This window comes from Nerophis ophidion, linkage group LG26 (genome assembly GCF_033978795.1).
Source record: "Nerophis ophidion isolate RoL-2023_Sa linkage group LG26, RoL_Noph_v1.0, whole genome shotgun sequence".
In the NCBI taxonomy this organism is placed as follows: Eukaryota; Metazoa; Chordata; class Actinopteri; order Syngnathiformes; family Syngnathidae; genus Nerophis; species Nerophis ophidion.
Genome location: NC_084636.1, coordinates 27,649,147 through 27,674,936, shown reverse-complemented (window position 1 = coordinate 27,674,936; position 25,790 = coordinate 27,649,147). Strand labels below are relative to the sequence as shown.

Genomic DNA, 25,790 nt, shown 5'->3' with positions numbered 1-25,790 from the left:
TATGACTGAGATGAAAGACAATGAAGCAGGTATATCAAAGGCCAATAGTAAAGCGTACACAAACCTCTTTACGCTGCATTTGTGCAACCCAACTGATTAACTTTCCGCACAACTGGCAAGATAGTCCAGAACATTAGCAACCTTCCTCTGGAACCGTATCAGTTGGGACTTACTCATTGGCCTAATGGTTAGAGTGTCTGCCCGGAGTTCAAACTCTTGCCGAGTCATACCAAAGACTATAAAAATGCGACCCATTCCCTCCCTGCTTGGCACTCAGCATCAAAGGGTTGGAATTGGGGGTTAAATCACCAAAAATGATTCCCGGGCGGGGCCACCGCTGCTGCTCACTGCTCCCCCTCACCTCCCAGGGGTTGATCATGGGTGATGGGTCAAATGCAGAAATCATTCGCCACACCTTGTGTGTGTGTGTGTGTGTGTGTGTGTGTGTGTGTGTGTGTGTGTGTGTGTGTGTGTGTGTGTGTGTGTGTAAATCATTGGTACTTTATCTTTAACTTTGTCACACAGAACCCCAAGATGCAGAGATGGAGGCAGGCATGGTATATGAAAACATGATTTAATTAAAACTACACAACAACAAACAAAAAGCACACACGTGGGCGGAATAACAAACTAAAAGAGCTAGCACTGGAAGCTTGAAAACAAAAAGGAACTTCAACATGGAAGCTAGTGGATAGCAAATAGAAAAACTGGAAATAACTACGACGACCAGGACAAAATGTAGCATGTCAGGTAGTAGCTGTAACAAAACGAATCACATCGACACGACAAGAGCAACACATGGCAACGACAAGTCCAAATGACAATACAATGATTCAGAACTGACTGGAGGAACGAAGCAGGTAAAATAGAATCTGGCTGATTGACATCAGGTGTAACCAGATGCCAATCAGCCGCAGCTGAGTGAAAACAGGACGCAGGGAGACAAACAGGAAGCTCAACCAAAATAAGAGCACTAGATAGGAACTAAGGACAGGAAATACTAAACGCACAGAGGAGAAACTAAAACACAAACAAACTGTCAGTGGCAACTCTGACAAACTTATCACCAACAGTATTTTCCTTTTGATTCAAAACACCATCCATTAATCCACAGAGCCTAAACTTCAAAAATGTTTCCATGATATTCATCTGAAAATTCCTTCAAAAAAAGACTATCCCGGAAGTCTTTCTTCTCATCAGACATGCATCCGGCCGATACATTCTTGGTAGTAGCATCATGTTCGTAACGCAATCCAAGATCATTTCTTGATGCTGTCTGCTATTTAACATCAACGTAGCCATTAGATTAGATTAGATGGATTAGATAGTACTTTATTTATTCAGTCAGGAAAATTACAATTTTCAGCACAATCCCATTCAAGATCAGACAAACATTACAGGGAGACAGAACAGGATCGCTGACGGGTCTGCCGGCTTCCAGCGCCCCTTACAAAAAAGATGACATACAGGTAAACATGGGGGGGGGGGCAGAAAAGAATAGAAGATTAAAATAAAAAATAAAATAAAAAATAAAAAAAATCGGTCTTAGCCTGTAGTGGGGGTGCAGACTGAGGCCAAGGGGAAAAAAAACAAAAAACAACAACTCATAGCCATAGTACACATCACTCTTCCATGTGTGTAAGAGGGAAACATCAAAGAACACAGAGGACATTAAAGACATTAAAGCAGCAGATACAACCAGACACTTCTACATACAGCTATGAATAAAAAGTAAAAGAAACATATACACTGTGGTGGTGTTCCACGCCATTGTCCGCTGGGGAGGAGGGAGCATGGCCAGAGACAGAAGCAGACCCAACAAAGCAACCAAGACAGCCGACTCCACTCTCGGCCAGTGTCCAGTCCGCATGGGTGAGCGAGGATACATCCAAGGAATCTGAGGTGTCCGACACCTGCTCACCCAGTCGAGACACCGCGAAGCCTCTCCGTCCCAGCGCTCAGTGCTAGCTCCGCAGCCCTGTCCCCTCATCCGCATCTCCTCCAGTCCCTCCAAACAGACTTCGGTGTAGCAGAGACCCAGCAGCTGGTCTCCATGGCCAAAAGGCTCCCGGGAGGCACATCCAAAAGTCCACAAAAAAAGCACCACAGAGGTCACGAAAGTGCCACCCCTTGTCACACAGTCCCAAAGGGTCCCGGACCAAAATGCAAAAAAAATATAATAACACATGAAAACAAGAGGGAAACACAAAAGGATGACACAAGAGCACAGAGCTCCTGCCAACAGCAGCCACTACAGCAGCGCCATCTAGAGACGTAATATTTGTAATCTGTGCCAATATTACAGCGGACGTCAGTTAAAATAAGTTGTAAGGGTCTGCAGAGGGCTAGTGTGATGTCATAAGTCAACCGGAAAAGGAATTCATTTAACCGCCCTAAAATGACATAAGCGCCCCCCAGTGTACAGGAGGCCTATGGTGTGTGACCAATAGTTGTATTAGAGAAATTTTGAGGAATTGCATGGACACTTGAACTTCACACGAAGATGTATAAATACAAAAAAAAAAAAAACTATTTGAGAAATCAGACTAATTTAGTGGATGGAAACGTAGTGACTGTTTTTTAAGGATTCTTTACTATTGGATAATTGGGCCTGGTCATAGGTATGAGTTTTGAAAGTGTTTTTTTTTAGTTGAAAATGTGTTTCAATCACCATAATAGAAATGCATAAAAAACAAACATTTTGTACACTAAAGCTTCCTGTTCAGTGGCCTTGTGGTTAGAGTGTCCGCCCTGAGACTGGAAGGTCGTGAGTTCAAACCCCGGCCGAGTCATACCAGAGACTATAAAAATGGGACCCATTGTCTCCCTGCTTGGTACTCAGCATCAAGGGTTGGAATTGGGGGTTGAATCACCAAATGATTCCCGAGCGCGGCCACCACTGCTGCTCACTGCTCCCCTCACCTCACCTCCTAAGGCAGGGGTCGGCAACCTTTACCACTCAAAGAGCCATTTCGACCCGTTTCACAAAATGAGGAAGACAATGGGAGCCGCAACTATTCTCGCCAATATCTGCTTGTGGTCACCCAGATGACAAGAATATGGGCGTGCTATGAAGCCGTTGACTTAAACACCTTCTACAACATGTACAAAGTGCTTGCTAGTCCAGCAACATGTATTGAGAGGCTTCCGCAGATGCAGGCACACGACTGGAAGGCAGACTGGGTGACACAGAGTACACTGATGGCTGTGATATAAACAACTTTAACACTCCTACTAATATGCGCCACATTGTGAACCCACACAAAAGAAGAATGACAAACACATTTCGCGAGAAAATCATCACTGTAACACAACAAACGCAACACAACAAATACCCAGAATCCTTTGCATCCATGATACACCTGACTATTTTATACACCCCGCTAGCAGGGGGATGGGTCAAAAGGCACAGGGTGATTTCACCACACCTAGTGTGTGTGTGTGCGTGAGACTATCAGTGGTACTTTAACATATTTTTTTTCTTTCTCAAAACTCGACAGTGCGCCTTATAACCCGGTGCGCTTAATGGTGCTCGCGGGGTGTATAACAGTCAGAATGTGTCATGGATGCAAAGGATTCTGGGTATTTGTTGTGTTGCGTATTTTTTGTGTTACTGTGAGGATTTTCTCCCGAAATGGGTTTGACATTCTCCTTTTGTGTGGGTTCACAATGTGGCGCATATTAGTAAGAGTGTTAAAGTTGTTTATATCACAACCGTCAGTGTACTCTGTGTCACCCAGTATGCCTTGCAATCTCATACATGTGCCGATAGAAGCAGCGAAATGCATGTGTCCGGTCGGCACGCAAATAGCATTCCGTGAATGGCAGGCGTGATGACGTTCCATGAATGGCGGGCGCGATGACGTTCAAGAGGACGTTAAGAGTAATATCATCACACGGAAAAAATTTAAAAAAAAATGTTGAAACATAGTTTATCTTCAATTTCGACTCTTTAAAATTCAAAATTCAACCGAAAAAAATGAAGGGAAAAACTAGCTAATTCGAATCTTTTTGAAAAAATTAAAAAAATTATTTATGGAACATCATTAGTAATTTTTTCTGGTTAGGATTAATTTTAAAATGTTGATGACATGTTTTAAATAGGTTAAAATCCACTTTGTACTATGATTTAAATTTGATTCTACAGATTTTCTAGATTTGCCAGAATATATTTTTGGAATTTTAATCACAAGTTTGAATAAATATTTCACAAATATTCTTCGTCGAAAAAACAGAAGCTAAAATGAAGAATTAAATTAAAATGTATTTATCATTCTTTACAATAAAAAAAATTCTTTACATTCTTTATCATTTATCATTCTTTACAATAAAAAAAATAAATTTACTTGAACATTGATTTAGGGACGGCGTGGCGCAGTGGGAGAGTGGCCGTGCGCAACCCGAGGGTCCCTGGTTCAAATCCCACCTAGTACCAACCTCGTCACGTCCGTTGTGTCCTGAGCAAGACACTTCACCCTTGCTCCTGATGGGTGCTGTTTGGCGCCTTGCATGGCAGCTCCCTCCATCAGTGTGTGAATGTGAATGGGTAAATGTGGAAGTAGTGTCTAAGCGCTTTGAGTACCTTGAAGGTAGAAAAGCGCTATACAAGTACAACCCATTTATTTATTTATTTATTTAAATATTCAGGAAAGAAGAGGAAGGAATTTGAAAGGTATGTGTGAGTGAAAATTGGAGAACGTTGACTCCGGGTGATGTCCGGGGGAGGCATTGAATTCCGGAATCTCCCCGCAACAATTTGGGGGGTCGGCGATTGTGCAGCTGAGCCGCATCAGAGTTGCCAAAGAGCCGAATGCGGCTACGGAGCCGTGGGTTGCCGACCCCTGTCCTAAGGGGTGAACATGGGTACGGGTCAAATGCAGAGGATCATTTCACCACACCTAGTGTGTGTTGGAACTTTAACTTTAATTGAAACTTCCTCTAGTATAGTCCTTAAATCAGCTGGGATAGGCTCCAGCTGACAGGTGAGGACAAGCATTAGAGAAATGCATGGCGCGTTATTTTATTCAGGCCACGTTTGTCCGGACAGGGTGCAATTTGTACAGTGAAATGTGATCGCCATTAGCTTCCTTCCACCACAACAAATCCTAAAAGACCGTGCGTCGATCCATCATTTACAGCGCTCGTTCTCCGCAGCAGGAAGCTAAACCCTCGCTTGTCCTTAACCTGTTGATTCTCATTGAAGGGGGTAGCAATGGGAAAAACAGCCATCTCTCTCCTCCCACGCACCTTCCCCTAATGGAGGGCTTTGCCAGATCTAAACAACACTCCCACGGCATACAGAAGAGATAGACGGCACCATCAGTAACAGGGCGAGAGGGACCTAGAAGAAAAGACATGGTCTGACCCAGAAATCTCTTGTTATCCTACTTCAATCCTGACAGCGCTTACCTGTTTTTATTGAAGTGAATGGGTAGAAAAGCAATACAGGCTCTTAAGAGCACTGCACTGTATCAATTATGGATTCAACTCTGTAAAATAGTCTTAGGAGCAATGTTTACAATCACACACATTAGATTGACTTCGATCTCCACATTCTTAAGAGGCAACATAACATAAAGAAAATATTTCAAGAGTCTAATGTATTTAAACTTTAAAGGCCTACTGAAATGAGATTTTCTTATTCAAACAGGGATTGCAGGTCCATTATATGTGTCATACAGTTGTGATCAAAATTATTCAACCGCCACACAATTTTGGTGTTTTAGCAAGTTGGACATTTATTCCGTATTTTGTTTATAGTCATATCAAATAAAGATGTGTCAAATAGACAAATGCAACTTAAATTGTAACACTGTATTTTACAAAAGACCAAAAAAGGACATTTTTCTTAATATCTCATTGACAAAACTATTCAACCCCCTAGTTATATGCATATTTAGTACTTAGTAGATCACCCTTTGGCAGTAATGACATCCTTCAAACGTGATACATAAGCTTCTTGCAACCATCTACAAGTATTTTAGCCCATTCCTCTTGGGCAAAGGCCTCCAGTTCATTCATATTCTTGGGCTTGCATGCTGCAACTGCCTTCTTCAAGTCCCACCACAGCTTTTCTATATGATTTAGGTCTGGCGACTGTGAAGGCCACTCCAGAGTCTTCCAGCCCTTCTTCTGCAACCACTCTGATGTTGATCTGGAGGTATGCTTGGGGTCGTTGTCCTCATCCACAAATCTTTCATCCTCGCTCAAATTAATGGGGAAATTGACGCTTTCACGGTCACAATCGCTCTAGCTGCTGGTGGCTAAGATTGTAAACAATGTGAGGATGTGAGGAGCCCTACAACCAGTGACGTCACGCACACATCGTCTGCTACTTCCGGTACAGGCAAGGCTTTTTTATTAGCGACCAAAGGTTGCGAACTTTATCGTGGATGTTCTCTACTAAATCCTGTCAGCAAAAATATGGCAATATCGCGAAATGATCAAGTATGACACATAGAATGGACCTGATATCCCCGTTTGAATAAGAACATCTCATTTCAGTAGGCCTTTAATCCGCCTATTGTACAGCACTTTGACTACCCCTGTGGTGAATTTGAAATGTACTTTATAAATAAAGTTGATTTGATTTGATTCTTGAACTGCCAGTTGAACATCCCTGCCACAGTGCCAGAATGTGGGATTAACCCAACCTAACGTATCAAAAGACTGCCAGGGTCGCAGGTGCACGGTCTGCTTAACCAAATGCATGACTATGGTTTCAGAACATTCTGGTAGGTCAGGCGGGGTCAAAATCGGACCTTGTAACTGAATACCGGTCGTCCACATCCAGCCGGTCCAGACCGGTTTGCAGTCACTTGTCGGACAGCTGCTCGCTGGCTCTTGCCAAGTACAAACGCGTGGGTCCACTGAGCGATGTGTCGGGAGTCATCTTTCTTAGTTACCGTTGAGCAGTGCAGTAACTACTGTAGCTTGGCTTTGAACCGGTCTTTAGGGATAGGATGCGGAATTTTAATAGGGCAAACTGTGATCGACCGTTTGAGAGGTTGCACTTGTCTGTGTAATCACTCTGCTCGTTGCAAACTCAAATCCGTTTGATCCGAAGTTGCGTCAAAATGCATGTTGCTCTGCTCCCGGAAAAACCGTGTGTTTACCACCACTCAAGACCACCTGCCGAGCAGACGTCCAGCGCCCAATGTCCATTCATGAAAGCGTCAACGGGGCGCCTCATTCCGTCCGAAACGAGCAAAGAGGCAGGATGAAGAATGTGACATTTTGTGTTTACTTCACTCAGAAGTCACGGCGTGGGGAGGGGGGGGGAAGCGGGATGATGGACCGCGCGTGGCATAAATGGCGACGAGAAGGATGGAGGCAAGGTCTGATTGCTCGGCGAGACCGTGATTAAGCTCCATGTCTGTGGAGGATGTGGCACGGCTGTCGGAGCGGGGGGGTGAGGGTGAGGCTGAGAGTGGAGCAGGGAAGTAGGAAAAGAGTTGGTAACCATCATCATGAAGATCAAAGGCTTGTCTGCTTGTTCCGCCTGCAGCTCTACTCTAAAGTTTGCAACAAGGGATGACTGGGAAGAAAGAGGAGTGGGTCTGCATCAAGAAACTTTCTGGGCTGGACTTTAGGAGTATTTACCTCCATGTTGTCGTCCACAACAATGCAGGTGTGTAGCCACTTTTATATCAATCAATCAATCAATGTTTATTTATATAGCCCCAAATCACAAATGTCTCAAAGGACTGCACAAATCATTACGACTACAACATCCTCGGAAGAACCCACAAAAGGGCAAGGAAAACTCACACCCAGTGGGCAGGGAGAATTCACATCCAGTGGGACGCCAGTGACAATGCTGACTATGAGAAACCTTGGAGAGGACTTCAGATGTGGGCAACCCCCCCCCCTCTAGGGGACCGAAAGCAATGGATGTCGAGCGGGTCTAACATGATACTGAGAAAGTTCAATCCATAGTGGCTCCAACACAGCCGCGAGAGTTCAGTTCAAGCGGACCCAAGACAGCAGCGAGAGTCCCGTCCACAGGAGACCATCTCAAGCGGAGGCGGATCAGCAGCGTAGAGATGTCCCCAACCGATACAGGCGAGCGGTCCATCCTGGGTCCCCACGAGCGGTCCATCATGGGTCTCGACTCTGGACAGCCAGATCATGGTCATCGGACCGGACCCCCTCCACAAGGGAGGGGGGGACATAGGAGAAAGAAAAGAAGCGGCAGATCAACTGGTCTAAAAAGGAGGTCTATTTAAAGGCTAGAGTATACAGATGAGTTTTAAGGTGAGACTTAAATGCGGGTATAGTGTGACATCATGGCAGCAGTTCAACCCATCAAATATAAGACGTTGTTATTCCGAGATCAAAGAAAGAGTATTGTCTTATATGATGTTCTACTCGAGGTAATCAAAGCTTTTCTTCCTGTCACTCACACATTGTGTTGTCCAGATACCAACATTGTGGTACCCGTACCAAAATTATTTCCATACTTTTTAAATAAAGGGGAACACAAAAAATTGCATTATTTGCTTTATTTTAACAAAAAAATCTTATGTTAAATTAAACATGTTTCTTATTGCAAGTTTGTCCTTAAATAAAATAGTGAACATACAAGACAACTTGTCTTTTAGCAGTAAGTAAGCAAATAAAAGCTCCTAATTAGTCTGTTGAGATATGCAGGAACAAATTGTGTCATTTTCCATTCTATTTTTTTGTCAACATTATTAAGGACAAGTGGTAGAAAATGAATTATTAATGTACTTGTTCATTTACTTTTAATATCAGCTTACTTTGTCTTTTAACATGTTCTATCTACACTTCTGTTAAAATGTGATAATAATTTATTCTTCCGTTTTTTGGATACTTTACATTAGTTTTGGATGATACCACAAATTTGGACATCAATTCGATACCAAGTCGTTACAAGATCATACAGTGGTCATATTCAAAGTCCTCATGTGTCCGGGGAAATATTTCATGAGTTTATAAACATAATAGACATTAAAAAAAATGAAAGAAAAGATTGTGATGCCAAAAATATCACGTAATTATAGTAGTATTGACTAGATACACTACTGTACTTGGTATCATTACAGTGGATGTCAGGTGTAGATTCACCCATAGTGTTTGTCTACATTTTAATTCCGGTGAGCTACAGTGTTAAGTCAATCAATCAATCAATCAATGTTTACTTATATAGCCCTAAATCACTAGTGTCTCAAAGGGCTGCACAAACCACTACGACATCCTCGGTAGGCCCACATAAGGGCAAGGAAAACTCACACCCAGTGGGACGTCGGTGACAATGATGACTATGAGAACCTTGGAGAGGAGGAAAGCAATGGATGTCGAGCGGGTCTAACATAATACTGTGAAAGTTCAATCCATAATGGATCCAACACAGTCGCGAGAGTCCAGTCCAAAGCGGATCCAACACAGCAGCGAGAGTCCCGTTCACAGCGGAGCCAGCAGGAAACCATCCCAAGCGGAGGCGGATCAGCAGCGCAGAGATGTCCCCAGCCGATACACAGGCAAGCAGTACATGGCCCTCGGATCGGACCGGACCCCCACCACAAAGGAGAGTGGGACATAGAAGAAAAAGAAAAGAAACGGCAGATCAACTGGTCTAAAAAGGGAGTCTATTTAAAGGCTAGAGTATACAAATGAGTTTTAAGGTGAGACTTAAATGCTTCTACTGAGGTAGCATCTCGAACTGTTACCGGGAGGGTATTCCAGAGTACTGGAGCCCGAAATGAGTGAAGCATGTTTAGCTATTCCTCGTCCTGCAGGGATATTTGTAAGAAGCTTACATTATTTGTTGCCATGGAGGCGAGGATTAGTGATTTAGAAGTAGCTGAAACACTGCCAACTGAGGATGGACGTTAGCCGCCAGCGAGCTAGCCATGTCTTCAAGCACCTCTTCCTGAGGGCGTTTCAGTGTTATAACTTCACCTTTATCGTTAGTTTTTAGGCCAAAATGCGTCCGTTCTCCCTTTTCTGTCCACACACTATGTCTGCTTGTAAGTACTCAGTGAATGTGCGCTGCCAAACATGCTCTTCTGCCCGTAAAACCAGCAATGACACGACGTGACGACGACGGTGGGGCAAGGGGTTGTGGGGGACCGGTACTTTTCAGTGATTCAATAGTATGATTCAATAGTATCGCGGTTCTATACTAATACCGATATACCACACAACCCTAGCGTATAGTGTGAGAAATCATGGCAGCAGTTTAACCCACCAATTAACCAATTAGTGACATTACTGACACTTGTCAGTATGCAGTATGCAGGTGTGAATTCTCTTTTTAAAACAAGAGCGCCATACTTTATATTTGACTGTCGACTATGGGCTAACTCTCATAAAAAAGATCCGCCTATGAAAAATCCTTAGTCCACAGGTCGGCAACCCAAAATGTTGAGAGAGCCATATTGGACCAAAAATACCTAGAGCCGCGAAAAATTGAATGTCTTCAATAAGTGTATAATGAAGACGACACATGATGTAAGTGTCTATAGTAGCTATATTAGCCTACTATCAAAATGACTTTAAAAGTCTTATATAAGTGTTATAATGAAGGCAACACATGATGTAAGTGTCTATATTAGCTATATTAGCCTACTATCAAAATTACTTCAAATGTCTTAAATAAGTGTTATAATGAAGACAACACATGATGTAAGTGTCTATATTAGCTATATTAGCCTACTATCAAAATGACTTTAAAAGTCTTATATAAGTGTTATAATGAAGGCAACACATGATGTAAGTGTCTATATTAGCTATATTAGCCTACTATCAAAATGACTTTAAAAGTCTTATGTGTTATAATGAAGGCAACACATGATGTAAGTGTCTATATTAGTTATATAAGCCTACTATCAAAGGCTGATGCAAATCTTCTTGACCGAAGTGTTGTATTTTAATATTTATTCTACACATTTTTGAAACCTTGAATATCATTAGTAAAATGGAGGCTTCTCACAGGATGAGATAACTTCTGGAAATTACTGGCTCAGAACGGCCGAAGGTATAGATGTGTGTCTCCAAGTTAAAAGAAATGGCGGACTGTCTTCTATTAAAGGATTTATAATAATCTTTGCGAGCTGGGTAACGTTTGCTGTGGTCCGGAACAACATGGCACACAAACAACTATCAGAAATGCAGCTAATATTACATACAGATAATATTTCACGAGACATGCAATAATAAATTAAATACACAAAGGACATATCCATCCATCCATCCATTTTCTACCGCTTATTCCCTTTCGGGGTCACGGGGGGCACTGGCGCCTATCTCAGCTACAATCGGGCGGAAGGCAGGGTACACCCTGGACAAGTCGCCACCTCATCGCAGGGCTACATCGAATTACAGAACAAAGGACATAAGTAAAGGAAATTAAATGAGCTCCAAGATACCTACAAACAAGGCATAATGATACAATATGTACATACAGATAGCCTAAAGAGCATGTTAGCATCAATTAGCTTGCAGTCATGGATTGACCAAATATGCCTGATTGGCACTCCAGCAAATTAATACAATCAACAAAGCTCACCTTTGTGCATTCACGCACAGCATAAAACGTTTGGTGGACAAAATGAGACAAAAAAGGAGTGTCCTAAAAAATGTCTTTCTGTGGCAGCGTCGGAGAAAGTTGTACATGAACAAACAACGATGAGTTCGAGGATCGCTGAAATTAGTAGGACAAAACGATGTTCACCAAATACTCCCGTCAGTGAAGCAGGTATAACAAAAAAGTGGAATTTATTCGCCTACAGAAAATATGTTAGGACAAAAAATATATTTTTCCACTTTCACACATCTCTGAAAGAGGCCGGGCGGTGCTAAAGAGCCGCGGGTTTTTGATCCCCGTCTTAGTCAAAGACAGCCCTAAAACTAGCTGTCATAGTTTGTTGTTGACGAACCCCAAGATGCAGAGAAGGCGGCAGGCATTTTGCAGGTAAACATGATTTAATTAAACACTAAGACAAAAACAAACCAAAAGGGTACCAACAAAAGAAGTGCACGAGGCGGATAACAAACTTGGCTAAGAACAACAAAACACTTACTGTGATACGACGGAACTATGGCATAAACAGATTGAACAGAAGTAGACAAAGCTACAAGCGACAAGACAGGTAGTGGTGACAGACACGACACCACACGACTAGGGTTGTCCCGATCCGATATTTGGATCGGATCGGTCGCCGATATTTGCCAAAAAATGCGTATCGTCAAGGCATGGGAAAATGCCGATCAAGATCCAGTTTTTAAAAAAACTCTGGTCCGTGTTTTCCAACACACCGATTTAAATAATACATTCCCCTCTTCTGCTGCTCCTAAACTCTGTTCCGCATTTTCCAGAACACCTTCAAAACATCCACAGATCTGCGTTCTAACTGTTCAAACGGCCCTTGTGAATTAAAAGTTACGGTAAAAATGTCAGTTGTGTGGGATTATTTTATCCAATAAAACGAAAAAGATGAAGAGGTGGAGTGCAAAACATGCCACAATAAAGCCAAGCATGGTGGTAAAGTTAGTAAGACATTTTAATGACTCTTGCGAGTGAAAGGCCTTTTAGCACTCATCATAGATGAACACAGGAGCAGGCTGACACCTGTGCATCTTGAAGTGTTCGTCTTTGTTAGAAAGAATCTCCCTATTATGCTTGGACTTCAATTGTTTGCCCCCTCTCCTGACTGGGGCAAACAATTGAAGGGAGTGTGTAGATATATATATTTTTTTTTTTTTAAGTTTACACTTGTTCAAGAGCAAGTATTGATGCTGAGTTATAGACATGTTTGTGTGTTTTGCTTTTTTTAATAATGTTTACAGCATTATTTGCACTTTATATCGTTCACTTTTTTACTGTTTAATGATGCCATTTCTGTTTGTCATGTATAATTTTTTATATTTTTTGTTTATCCTTGAATACCAACTATTGTGTATTATTCAAACTCGCCTAATTCAGCTGGCTAGTTATCAAGAGTACTAAAATCTTTTTCAGCATGAATCTGACAACTAAGTAGGCTAAATAACTTTAAACTTTAATACATGCTCGGATAGGCCAGTATCGGTATCGGATCGGAAGTGCAAAAACAATATCGGTATCGGATTGGAAGTGCAAAAACCTGGATCGGGACATCCCTACACACGACAGGACAATAGCGACAATAATCCAGCCCTGACTGGAGGACAAAGCAGGTAAAAATAGGAATTGGGCTGATTGACACCAGGTGTAGCTAGGTGCCAATCAGCCGCAGCTGATGGGAAACAGCGCTCAGGGAGAAAGACAGGAAACAGACAAAATAAGAGCGCTGACAGGAAATACTACACACACAGAGGAAAAACTAAAACATAGACCAAACTTTCAGGGACAAGCCTGACACTAATGACACAATCATCTCCAAAGTAAGAGCCAGAAGTAAATTAAGTATTTTTAAACAGTCGGTTTTTACCTAACTACTGCAGAAAAATCAGAGGTGTGACCTTCTTGTGTGCAGATCGCTTCATCCCCGACTCACCTCCACGCTTGCTTGCGCACGCACAAAGATAAAACATTCTCTTTCTTAACCTGAAAGGGATTAAAGGGCGGGAGGAAAATCATAGATATTTCCTGTAATCTCCAGCGCTGAGCCTGGCTGTGGTTTTTAGAATAGCCGAGTTGAGAAAGTAACGAAAAAAAAAAAAAATCTAACTTTTATGCCCTCACTCGGTGAAAGCCTGCTTTAGGAGACATTCTTTGCAGGCGTCTCCCAGGCTGCCTGAAATTCGAACATCTGCCGGTGCCAAAGCGCCACCAGCGAAACGCAGACGATTGCCAGCGGCATTAAGGTATTTCAAATGAGCTTTGGGAACACAACAGAGGAGGCAGGAGTCTAATTCATTCAGGGAACACTGGCATTGGCAGCGTAGAAATCAATCATCACAGCTCTTTATCATATCAGCTTCCATGAATCCTTCAAGAAGTGGGGGGAAAAAAAAGAGAGGTTGAAGGTGGGATTCTTTGACACAAACCTCCCACTTCCGCGCTCCATTTAAATGCTAATATTAATGTTATCTGCACTGTATATGGAAATGAATGTTACGCAGAGTAGTTAGCAGGTGCTAAACAGCGCTGACGTCCCCCATTACAAGTTGGTGCCTGCAGAGCGAGTCTTCTCCCGGTTTGACATGGCAGAAAGGAAATTGAGGATTCCTTCTGTAAACACCACCATTCACCCCATTTTTCCAACTAATCAAAGAGGAACTAAAGTACATTCTCTCATCAGATACTTTCAGTTAGGTCTTCTCAGGCAATGAGTCACTGTCTTGATGAAAGAGAAGCCCGTCAATTTCAGAAATATAAAAATAACGGGTGAGACATGTTAAATTTCTCTGAGATGATTGGATGTTCTTGTTCTTTGGATGCAACAGTATTTGAATCCACAGTGGGGATGCGCGGTTTGCGGTCTCATCCGTGGATAAACCGCGGGTCGGGTGGGTGACATGACGAAAAAAATGATTTTAATTAGATTCGGGCAAGTGGCGGTTGAACCATTTGGAAATATTTGATATACATGGTTCAGGGATTTAGGACCCGTGTCGCAAAGCGAAGAAGACAATGGGAGACGTTAACATTTTCAAAAATGTCTGCCGGCAGCCACCCAGTTAATAATCATTAGGGCGTGCTGTGAAGCCTTTGCCTTTGACGCCTTCTACATCATGTACGATCTGCTTGTCCGTCCAGTAACATGTTGTGAAGGTTTCCGCAGACACACGCACACGACTGCAAGGCATACTGGGTGACACAGAGTACACTAATGGTTGTGATATAAACAATTTTAACACTCTTAGTAATATGCGCCACGCTGTGAAGCCACACCAAACAAGAATGACAAACACATTTCGGGAGAACATCCTCACAGTAACACAACATAAATGCAACACAAAAAATACCCAGAATCTTTTGCATCCATGACACAACCTGACTATTTTATACAACCCCCGTGCGCGGGGGTGTAAAATATATTGTGTTGCAGGGCCGATGTTCTCCAGAAGTGTGTTTGCCATCGTTTAATGTGGGTTCGTGGAGTGTGGCGCGTATTGGTAGGAGTGTTGAAGTTGTTTTATGTCACAACCATTAGTGTGATCTGTATGGCTGTGGAACAAGACCCCTGGTATACACAAAATAACAGTAAAAAAACTTCTCCGCCATTTTGAAAAAGTCGACAGGGGAAGCCTCGCTCGTGACATCACGAATTTGACCCGGCGGTAAAAGTAAGCATGCGCTTATTAATTTTGGGGAGCGAGTTTGACCCGGCAGTAATTCAAGGCAGCCGCACTTTACATGCCCGGCGGCTATTTAAGGAAATACGGTATTCCTCGTCCCGTAATTGATTTGTCGCCATGGAAACGAGAATTTGTCATTTTGAAATAGCTAAAACACTGTGGGAGGACGTTAGCCGCCAGCTAGTTTTGAAAGCCCAGTTTTCAGTGTTTATAGCTTTACCTTTTATCTTTAGTTTTGAAGTCAAAATACGTCCCTTCTCTCTCTTCCGTCTCCCTACTGTTTCCGCTTGTAAGCGCCATGTCTGTGTTAACTCACATGCGCCTCGGTCTTATACCACCAGCAATGTCCCCATGGTAATATCACCATGACGTGCCATTGTGTCCAAGAAAAAAAATACCCATGTGCTTCCAAAAGCAGAATGCTACCTATTTTAATCCATGATACCGGTATACCGTACAACCCGAGTAATGAATAAAGGAAATAAAAAATAAAAACATGCAGCATAAAAGCCTGCCAGGGTTCCGCAGTGTTTGATGTACCCTGCATGATTAAAAAAAAAAAAAAAAGCCTAGCATTGTTGCATGCTTTTAGCTCCGTGGTATTTCTTTGGCATCTGCTCCAACACCTCAGCTCCGGAGCTGCGGCCAAACAACACAACGTCCAACCAGGAGAAATTCCACAGAGCTGGATCTGAACTGCCCAGGATGGATTCAGTTTCGCGTCTCTGCATTGTAGTGTGCGCTGAAAAGACTCTAAAAGCTCTCACCGTGATGCAGCGCAACGTGGGAAACTACAATAATGAGCAGGCATACGATAATAATGAGTAGGCGTACTCATGTGATTTATTGGTACGGAACATTCTGCATGTTGCAGCGACATACACAGTGAGGGACAGACAGTGTATCTACACTATATTGCCAAAAGTATTTGGCCACCCATCCAAATGATCAGAATCAGGTGTCGTAATCAAACAGGTGTATAAAATAAAGCACTTAAGCATGGAGACAAACATTTGGGAAAGAATGGGCCGCTCTCATTGATTTCCAGCGTGGAACTGTCATAGGATGCCACCTGTGCAACAAATCCAGTTGGGAACTTTCCTCGCTCCTAAATATTCCAAAGTCAACTGTCGGCTTTACTATAATAAAAGAGTTTGGGGAACAACAGCAACTCAGCCACCAAGTGGTAGGCCACGTAAACTGACAGAGAGGGATCAGCGAATGCTTATGCACATAGTGCGAAGACTTTCTGCACAGTCAGTTGCTACAGAGCTCCAAACTTCATGTGACCTTCCAATTAGCCCACGTACAGTACGCAGAGAGCTTCATGAAATGGGTTTCCATGGCCGTGCCGCTGCATCTAAGCCATACATCACCAAGTCCAATGCAAAGCGTGGGATGCAGGGGTGTAAAGCACGTCGCCACTGGAATCTAGAGCAGTGGAGACACCTTCTCTGGACTGATGAATCACACTTTTCCATCTGGCAATCTAATGGACGAGACTGGATTTGGAGGTTGCCAGGAGAACGGTACATTTCGGACTACAATTTCGTTGGTTTTGTTTTTTAGGAGTGGGGCTTGGCCCCTTAGTTCCAGTGAAAGGAACTTTGAATGCTCCAGGATACCAAAACATTTTGGACAATTCCATGCTCCCAACCTTGTGGGAACAGTTTGGAGCGGGCTACTATCTCTTCCAACATGACTGTGCACAAGGTCCATACAGACATGGATGACAGAGTCTGGTGTGGATGAACTTGACTGGCCTGCACAGAGTCCTGACCTAAACCCAATAGAACACCTTTGGGATGAATTAGAACGGAGACTGAGAGCCAGGCTTTCTCGACAAACATCGCCAATGCGCTTTTGGAAGAATGGTGTAAAATTCCAATAAACACATTCCGCAACCTTGTGGACAGCCTTCCCAGAAGAGTTGAAGCTGTAATCGCTGCAAAGGGTGGACCCACATCATATTGAACCCTATGGGTCAGGAATAGGATGGCACTTCGAGTTCATATGTGAGTTAAGGCAGGTGGCCCAATACTTTTGGCAATATAGTGTATTTCTATGTACTTTTCTATTAAAATTCATGTATTATTTATTTATTTACCTATGTACTTTTTCAATTACCGTATTTTTCAGAGTATAAGTCGTTCCGGAGTATAAGTCGCACCTGCCGAAAATGCATAATGAAGAAGGAAAAAAAGATATATAAGTCGCACTGGAGAATAAGTCACATTTTTGGGGGAAATTTATATAATAAAATCCAACACCAAGAATAGACATTTTAAAGGCAATTTAAAATAAATAAAGAATAGTGAACAACAGACTGAATAAGTGTACGTTATATGACACATAAATAACCAACTGAGAAGGTGCCTGGTATGTTAATGTAACATATTATGGTAAGAGTCATTCAAATAACTATAACATAAAGAAAAAACATGCTATAAGTTTATCTGTCACTCCTAATCGCTAAATCCCATAAAATCTTATACGTCTAGTCTCTTACGTGAATGAGCTGAATAATATTATTTGATATTTTATGGTAATGTGTTAATTATTTCACACATAAGTTGCTCCCGAGTATAAGTCGCACCCCCGGCCAAACTATGAAAAAAACTGCGACTTATAGTCCGAAAAATACGGTACTAAGAATTCGTATACCAACTGTTAGTATATACTAATAACACATATATACTTACAACTTAGTGTGGATCGCACTAATGCAGACCCGTAAGGATTACACAATACGGCAAGTTGCCAGGTATTGTTTTGAAGGCCTAATGAGATAGAATATAATACTAACAGCCAAATTCAGAACTGCCAAGCCTCACAGTTTCAGCCCGAGAGTCACACAATTTAACCCATTCTTACGCCACACTAAACATTTTCCTTGCTTATAGTTTTGAAGCAATGCATGATGGGAATCTGGATGTTGTGTGTCAGTGTATTAACTTTCCGGCTGGAATAAACACATGCTGGGAAATAGATCCGTGTCTGCCTACTTTGCGGGTTATAGCTAAACCAATGGATAACGAGACATATATAGTAGTCTCCTTTTCAGGCATGCCCCCAATATTGTTGTCCGGGTGGAAATCGGGAGAAATTCGGGAGAATGGTTTCCCCGGGAGATTTTCGGGAGGGGCACTGAAATTCGGGAGTCTCCTGGGAAAATCGGGAGGGTTGGCAAGTATGCAGATGATGTCCAATAGGTGGAGTGCTAACATGCCAACAGGACCACACTTTAATTTACAGTGCCAAGGCTTGAAGCTGTTTTGCATGTAGCAATAAAATAATATAATATCAGGGTTTCCCACACATTCATTTATTTGTGGCGCCCCTTCACGAAAGAATTATGGCTGCCACAAAAAAAAATTAAAATAAAAAATATATATATATTTTTTTTTTTCCCAGCTTTTGACTTGCTTGAACGCTCATAAAAGCAATGGGACTGTCTGTGAATGGAGCTTGTAGTTACATATTATATAAATATGTATATAAATATGTACATAAAGTGCTGTAATTATATTCCAACTCCACGTTCTTCTTGGTCATCGCCGCCGCCGCCGCCACGCCCCCCGCCCGACCACACCACCACAAATAGATGCCTGACCTGTGGGAAACACTGAATATAATTTGATATTTTACGGTAATGTGTTAATAATTTCACACATAAGTCGCTCCGGAGTATAAGTCGCAAAACTATGAAAAAAAACTGTGATTTATAGTCCGAAAAATACGGTAATCAGAAATTAGCCACATTGTTTTATGGACCTTTATTTGTATTCATTAAATTTATTTACACAAAAGCCAAGCAGTGGTTTCCTGACTTGCACCCAAAATGAACTGAACCGTGAGCGTCAAACCAAGGTACGTAGAGGAATGAGCCGTGACGATGGCGTACCGTCACACCCTTAAAGGCCTACTGAAATGAGATTTTCTTATTTAAACGGGGATAGCAGGTCCATTCTATGTGTCATACTTGATCATTTCGCGATCTTGCCATATTCACATTGTTTTTAATGGGAGCCTCCAACAAAAAGTGCTTTTCGGACCGAGAAAACGACAACTCCACAATTAATTTGAGCGAGGATGAAAGATTCGTGTTTGAGGATATTGATAGCGATGGACATGGGGGAAAAAAAAAAAAAAAAAAGTGAAGTGAAGTGAATTATATTTATATAGCGCTTTTCTCGAGTGACTCAAAGCGCTTTACATAGTGAAACCCAATATCTAAGTTACATTTAAACCAGTGTGGGTGGCACTGGGAACAGGTGGGTAAAGTGTCTTGCCCAAGGACACAACGGCAGTGACTAGGATGGCGGAAGCGGGAATCGAACTTGCAACCCTCAAGTTGCTGGCACGGCCGCTCTACCAACCAAGCTATGCCGCCCCAAAAAAAAGTAAAAAAAAAAAAAACGAGATTGCATTGGGACGGATTCTGATGTTTTTAGATACATTTACTAGGTTAATTCTGGGATATCCCTTATCTTTCTATTGTGTTGCTAGTGTTTTAGTGAGTTTAATAGTACCTGATAGTCGGAACGGTGTCTCCACGGGAGTCGACGGCAGCTATGGACGACACAAGCTCAGCTTTTCTCCGGTAAGAACTGACTTTTTCACCACAATTGTCTCACCGAAACCTGCTGGTTGACATGTGGTCGGGATCCATGTTCTCTTGACCGCGCTGTGATCCATAGTATAGTTTCACCTCCAGGAATTTTAAACAAGGAATCACCGTGTGTTTGTGTGGCCAAAAGCTAAAGCTTCGCAACTCCATCTTTCTACTGTGACTTCTCCAATATTAATTGAACAAATTGCAAAAGATTCAGCGACACAGATGTCCAAAATACTGTGTAATTATGCCGTTAAAGCAGACGACTTTTAGCTGTGTGTGTGTGCAGCGCTCATGTTTCCTTAAAACCTGTGACGTCTTGCGTACACGTCATCATTACACATTGGTTTCAAGACGAAACTCCCGGAAAATTTATAATTTAGTAAACTAAAAAAGGCCGTATTGGCATGTGTTGCAATGTTAATATTTCATCATTGATATATAAACTATCAGACTGCGTGGTCGGTAGTAGTGGGTTTCAGTAGGCCTTTAACAACAAACACATTCTCAAATGACTAACTTTCTGACAGGACGCCCATAAAGCTGTACGAGACGTCCAGACTTTTTTCATTTACGGACATAGAGAATCGATGCTGCTGTTTTGAGACGGGCACGACCTAAATGATAAATGATAAATGGGTTGTACTTGTATAGCGCTTTTCTACCTTCAAGGTACTCAAAGCGCTTTGACACTACTTCCACATTTACCCGTTCACACACACATTCACACACTGATGGAGGGAGCTGCCATGCAAGGCGCAAACCAGCACCCATCAGGAGCAAGGGTGAAGTGTCTCGCTCAGGACACAACGGACGTGACGGGGTTGGTACTAGGTGGGATTTGAACCAGTGACCCTCGGGTTGCGCACGGCCACTCTCCCACTGCGCCACGCCATTTACTAGCTTAATTCTGGGAAATCCCTTATCTTTCTATTGTGTTGCTAGTGTTTTAGTGAGTTTAATAGTACCTGATAGTCGGAAGGGTGTCTCCACGGGTGTCTTGACGCGCAGTGTCTCAGGGGAGTCGACGGCAGCTATGGACGGCACAAGCTCAGCTTTTCTCCGGTAAGAACTGACTTTTTCACCACAATTGTCTCACCGAAACCTGCTGGTTGACATGTGGTCGGGATCCATGTTCTTTTGACCGCGCTCTGATCCATAGGAAAGGTTCACCTCCAGGAATTTTAAACAAGGAATCACCGTGTGTTTGTGTGGCTAAAGGCTAAAGCTTCCCAACTCCATCTTTCTACTGTGACTTCTCCATTATTAATTGAACAAATTGCAAAAGATTCAGCAACACAGATGTCCAAAATACTGTGTAATTATGCCGTTAAAGCAGACGACTTTTAGCTGTGTGTGTGCGCAGCGCTCATGTTTCCTTAAAACATGTGACGTCTTGCGTACACGTCATCATTACACATTGTTTTCAAGACGAAACTCCCGGAAAATGTATAACTTAGTAAACTAAAGCGGCCGTATTGGCAAGTGTTGCAATGTTAATATTTCATCATTGATATATAAACTATCAGACTGCGTGGTCGGTAGTAGTGGGTTTCAGTAGGCCTTTAACAACAAACACATTCTCAAATGACTAACTTTCTGACAGGACGCCCATAAAGCTGTACGAGACGTCCAGACTTTTTTCATTTACGGACATCAAGAATCGATGCTGCTGTTTTGAGACGGGCACGACCTAAATGATAAATGATAAATAGGTTGTACTTGTATAGCGCTTTTCTACCTTCAAGGTACTCAAGGCGCTTTGACACTACTTCCACATTTACCCATTCATACACACATTCACACACTGATGGAGGGAGCTGCCATGCAAGGCGCCAACCAGCATCCATCAGGTGCAAGGGTGAAGTGTCTCGCTCAGGACACAACGGACGTGACGGGGTTGGTACTAGGTGGGATTTGAACCAGGGACACTCGGGTTGCGCACGGCCACTCTTCCACTGCGCCATGCCATTTACTAGCTTAATTCTGGGAAATCCCTTATCTTTCTATTGTGTCGCTAGCGTTTTAGTGAGTTTAACAGTACCTGATAGTCGGAAGGGTGTCTCCACGGGTGTCTTGATGCGCAGTGCCTAAGGGGAGTCCACGGCAGCTATTGACGGCACGAGCTCAGCTTTTCTCCGGTAAGAACTGACTTTTTCACCACAATTGTCTCACCGAAACCTGCTGGTTGACATGTGGTCGGGATCCATGTTCTCTTGACCGCGCTGTGATCCATAGTATAGTTTCACCTCCAGGAATTTTAAACAAGGAATCACCGTGTGTTTGTGTGGCCAAAAGCTAAAGCTTCGCAACTCCATCTTTCTACTGTGACTTCTCCAATATTAATTGAACAAATTGCAAAAGATTCAGCAACACAGATGTCCAAAATACTGTGTAATTATGCGGTTAAAGCAGACGACTTTTAGCTGTGTGTGTGTGTGCGCAGTGCTCATGTTTCCTTAAAACCTGTGACGTCTTGCGTATACGTCATAATTACACATTGTTTTCAAGACGAAACTACCGGAAAATTTATAATTTAGTAAACAAAAAAAGGCCGTATTGGCATGTGTTGCAATGTTAATATTTCATCATTGATATATAAACTATCAGACTGCGTTCTCGGTAGTAGTGGGTTTCAGTAGGCCTTTAACAACAAACACATTTTCAAATGACTAGCTTTCTGACAGGACGCCCGTAAAGCTGTACGAGACGTCCAGACTTTTTTCATTTACGGACATCAAGAATCGATGCTGCTGTTTTGAGACGGACACGACCTACCGACTACAACTCTGCAGGTTGTCAAGCGCATCAGTAAAAGGTTACAAATCATCTGATTAAACTGATAAGTACTTCCTCTTAATAACTCCACTGGGCGCCCAACGGATCCTCTTAGAAACCCGAGCCGGGGATCGAGCGGTGACGCCGTGTTTACGTCTTTGTCTCGCCTGTGAGGTGTTTAATAACGAAACATTTAAAAACACTCACCCTGTGTTAAACTGTCTGCCGCTGGAGCGTTTCCATCCCCGCTGTAAATTGCACGGAGACTCAAAGCGGTGAAGTAGCAGCCTCTCCTGATGTCATCTGCAGATGAAGGAAACAAGAAGTGTGTTGGGAGTTAAATCGTCATCTTACTGCATGTGTGTTGCGCAGTGATAATTCGCTGAGGGCTTTCTGCGCTCGGCGGATTTACAACTTTTTTTTTTTCTTTTGGAAGCTCTCCGATGGCTTGACACCTTTTAAACGCCTTTTTTTTTTTTTTAAGTCGGCCTCTAAAGCGAGTCAAAGCCCCGACGTGACAGATGAGAAGGGAAAAGACCTTAATCTTCTTGAAGTGCATCTCATTATCATGTCATGTTGTTTACAGCATTTCTTTTAGAAGACAAAAGGAGAAGAAGAAGCAACGCAACGCTATGATCCATCTAAACTTCAGCAAAAGTCAAGACTTCCTAACTTTAAAGTTAGGAAGTCTTGACTTCCTAACTTCAGTAGAAGCATTTAAGTGTCACCTTAAAACACATCTGTATACTCTAGCCTTTAAATAGACCTCCTTTTTAGACCAGTTGATCTGCCGCTTCTTTTCTTTCTCCTATGTCCGGTCCGATGACCATGGATGAAGTACTGGCTGTCCAGAGTCGAGACCCAGGATGGACGGCTCGTCGGGACCCAGGATGGACCGCTCGCCTGTATCGGTTGGGGACATCTCTACGCTGCTGATCCGCCTCTTGTGGACGGGACTCTGGCTGCTGTCTTGGATCCGCTTGAACTGAACTCTCGCGGCTGTGTTGGAGCCACTATGGATTGAACTTTCACAGTATCATGTTAGACCCGCTCGACATCCATTGCTTTCGGTCCCCTAGAGGGGGGGGGGGGGGGGGGGTTGCCCACATCTGAGGTCCTCTCCAAGGTTTCTCATAGTCAGCATTGTCACTGGCGTCCCACTGGATGTGAATTCTCCCTGCCCACTGGGTGTGAGTTTTCCTTGCCCTTTTGTGGGTTCTTCCGAGGATGTTGTAGTCGTAATGATTTGTGCAGTCCTTTGAGACATTTGTGATTTGGGGCTATATAAATAAACATTGATTGATTGATTGATTGATTGATTAAAGACGTCAGGGACTTTCACTTTGTCTGACTTTGATATTATGTTTGAAGAAAAGCTCCAGATTGTCAACTTTTGTGAAATGAAGTGAATTATATTTATATAGCGCTTTTCTCTAATGACTCAAAGCGCTTTACATAGTGACACCCAATATCTAAGTTACATTTAAACCTATGTGGGTGGCACTGGGAGTAGGTGGGTAAAGTGTCTTGCCCAAGGACACAACGGCAGTAACTAGGATGGCACAAGCGGGAATCGAACCTGCAACCCTCAAGTTGCTGGCACGGCCACTTTACCAACCGAGCTATGCCGCCAAGCATACTTGCCAACCCTCCTGGATTTTCCTGCAGACTCCCGAAATTCAGCGCCTCTCCCGAAAACCTCCCAGGACAAATTTTCTCCCGAAATTCAGACGGAGCTGGAGGCCACGCCCACTCCAGCTCCATGAGAACCTGACTCAATGTTGTGATCCTCTTAAACGGGACAATACTGCCATCTACTGTACATAGAATAGAATGTCTGTTCTGGAGCCCGCAGTAAAGAGACGTAACTTCATCACGTCGCCTGGTTATTGACCCCAACCAGATATATTTATGGGGCGGCATGGCTAATCCAGGGGTGGGCAGGGTGTGTCAGTCGATCTCAAGCCAGGCATTAAAAAATAGACATAAAAATGAGCAATCATCAATCATACCAAGACTTCACTTTCGTCAGTTGTTTGACATTCTCGGCACCCGAGGATCTTGTGAGATGACGCTGGCTGCTGCGAGCTCATATTTAAGAAAAAAATCACTAACAGGGCGGACGCAGAGAAACACATTTTATTTCTAGAGACTCCGTACCTACTGTCAAAACTCTAAAGACCGACTGCACAGTTCCTGTCTTCACCATAAAAGACCTGTTTCATCCTGCCTGTGCTAACAAAATAAGAGTCTCAGAAAGCTAGCGTGCACAAGCTAGCAAGCTACGGAGTTTGATGCCAATGTATTTCTCCCCCGCCCTCAGCGACCGCTTTCTCACTTGCTTGCCCACCCGCACACTCACTGACGTCACCCACCTGCTGCCAGACATTAAAGGGCCACACACATATGCTACTCTCATAACAAAGTGTTTAAAAACCAGTATGCAAGTTGGACAAATGAGATGCCAAATCCAACCACTTTCATGTGGTATTGGACAGAAAGGAGGACTTTTTTTTTCCCTCCATTTGAAAATGCGGACGTTATCAGCACCACTGTCTAATTCCAATCAATGCAAGTCATCAGAATCAGGTAATACACCAACTTATATTCTTGTCTTCATGAAAGAAAGGAATCTATGTGTGTTAAACATGCTTGTATTATCATTAAACACCATTAACTTGTTAACAAAAATGTCTCTTTCATAAATAAATAAAAATTATAAATAGGAATGAGGTAGATCTCCTCGACTTGGTCAATTGAAAAGTAGCTCGCCTGCAGAAAAAGTGTGAGCGCCCCTGGCGTAGTGGGTAGAGCGGCTGTGCCAGAAACCTGAGGGTTGCAGGTTCGCTTCCCACCTATTGACATCCAAATCGCTGCCGTTGTGTCCTTGGGCAGGACACTTCACCCTTGCCCCCGGTGCCGCTCACACTGGTGAATGAATGATGAATGATTGGTGGTGGTCAGAGGGGCCGTAGGCGCAAACTGGCAGCCACGCTTCCGTCAGTCTACCCCAGGGTAGCTGTGGCTACAGATGTAGCTTACCACCACCAGGTGTGAATGAGTAATGGGTTCCCACTTCTCTGTGAGCGCTTTGAGTATTTAACAATAGAAAAGCGCTATATAAATCTAATCCATTATTATTATTATT

At 43.0% G+C, this 25,790-nt stretch overlaps 1 long non-coding RNA gene across 1 annotated transcript in view; it reads right to left on the bottom strand.

The window, feature by feature from the left end:
• LOC133543489 (uncharacterized) overlaps positions 1–25,790 on the bottom strand; it is a 222,051-nt gene that overhangs the window by 69,409 nt on the left and 126,852 nt on the right. The window contains exon 2 of the long non-coding RNA XR_009804391.1: positions 22,850–22,945. This is a non-coding gene — a long non-coding RNA (uncharacterized LOC133543489). The remainder of the gene's footprint in view (positions 1–22,849; positions 22,946–25,790) is intronic.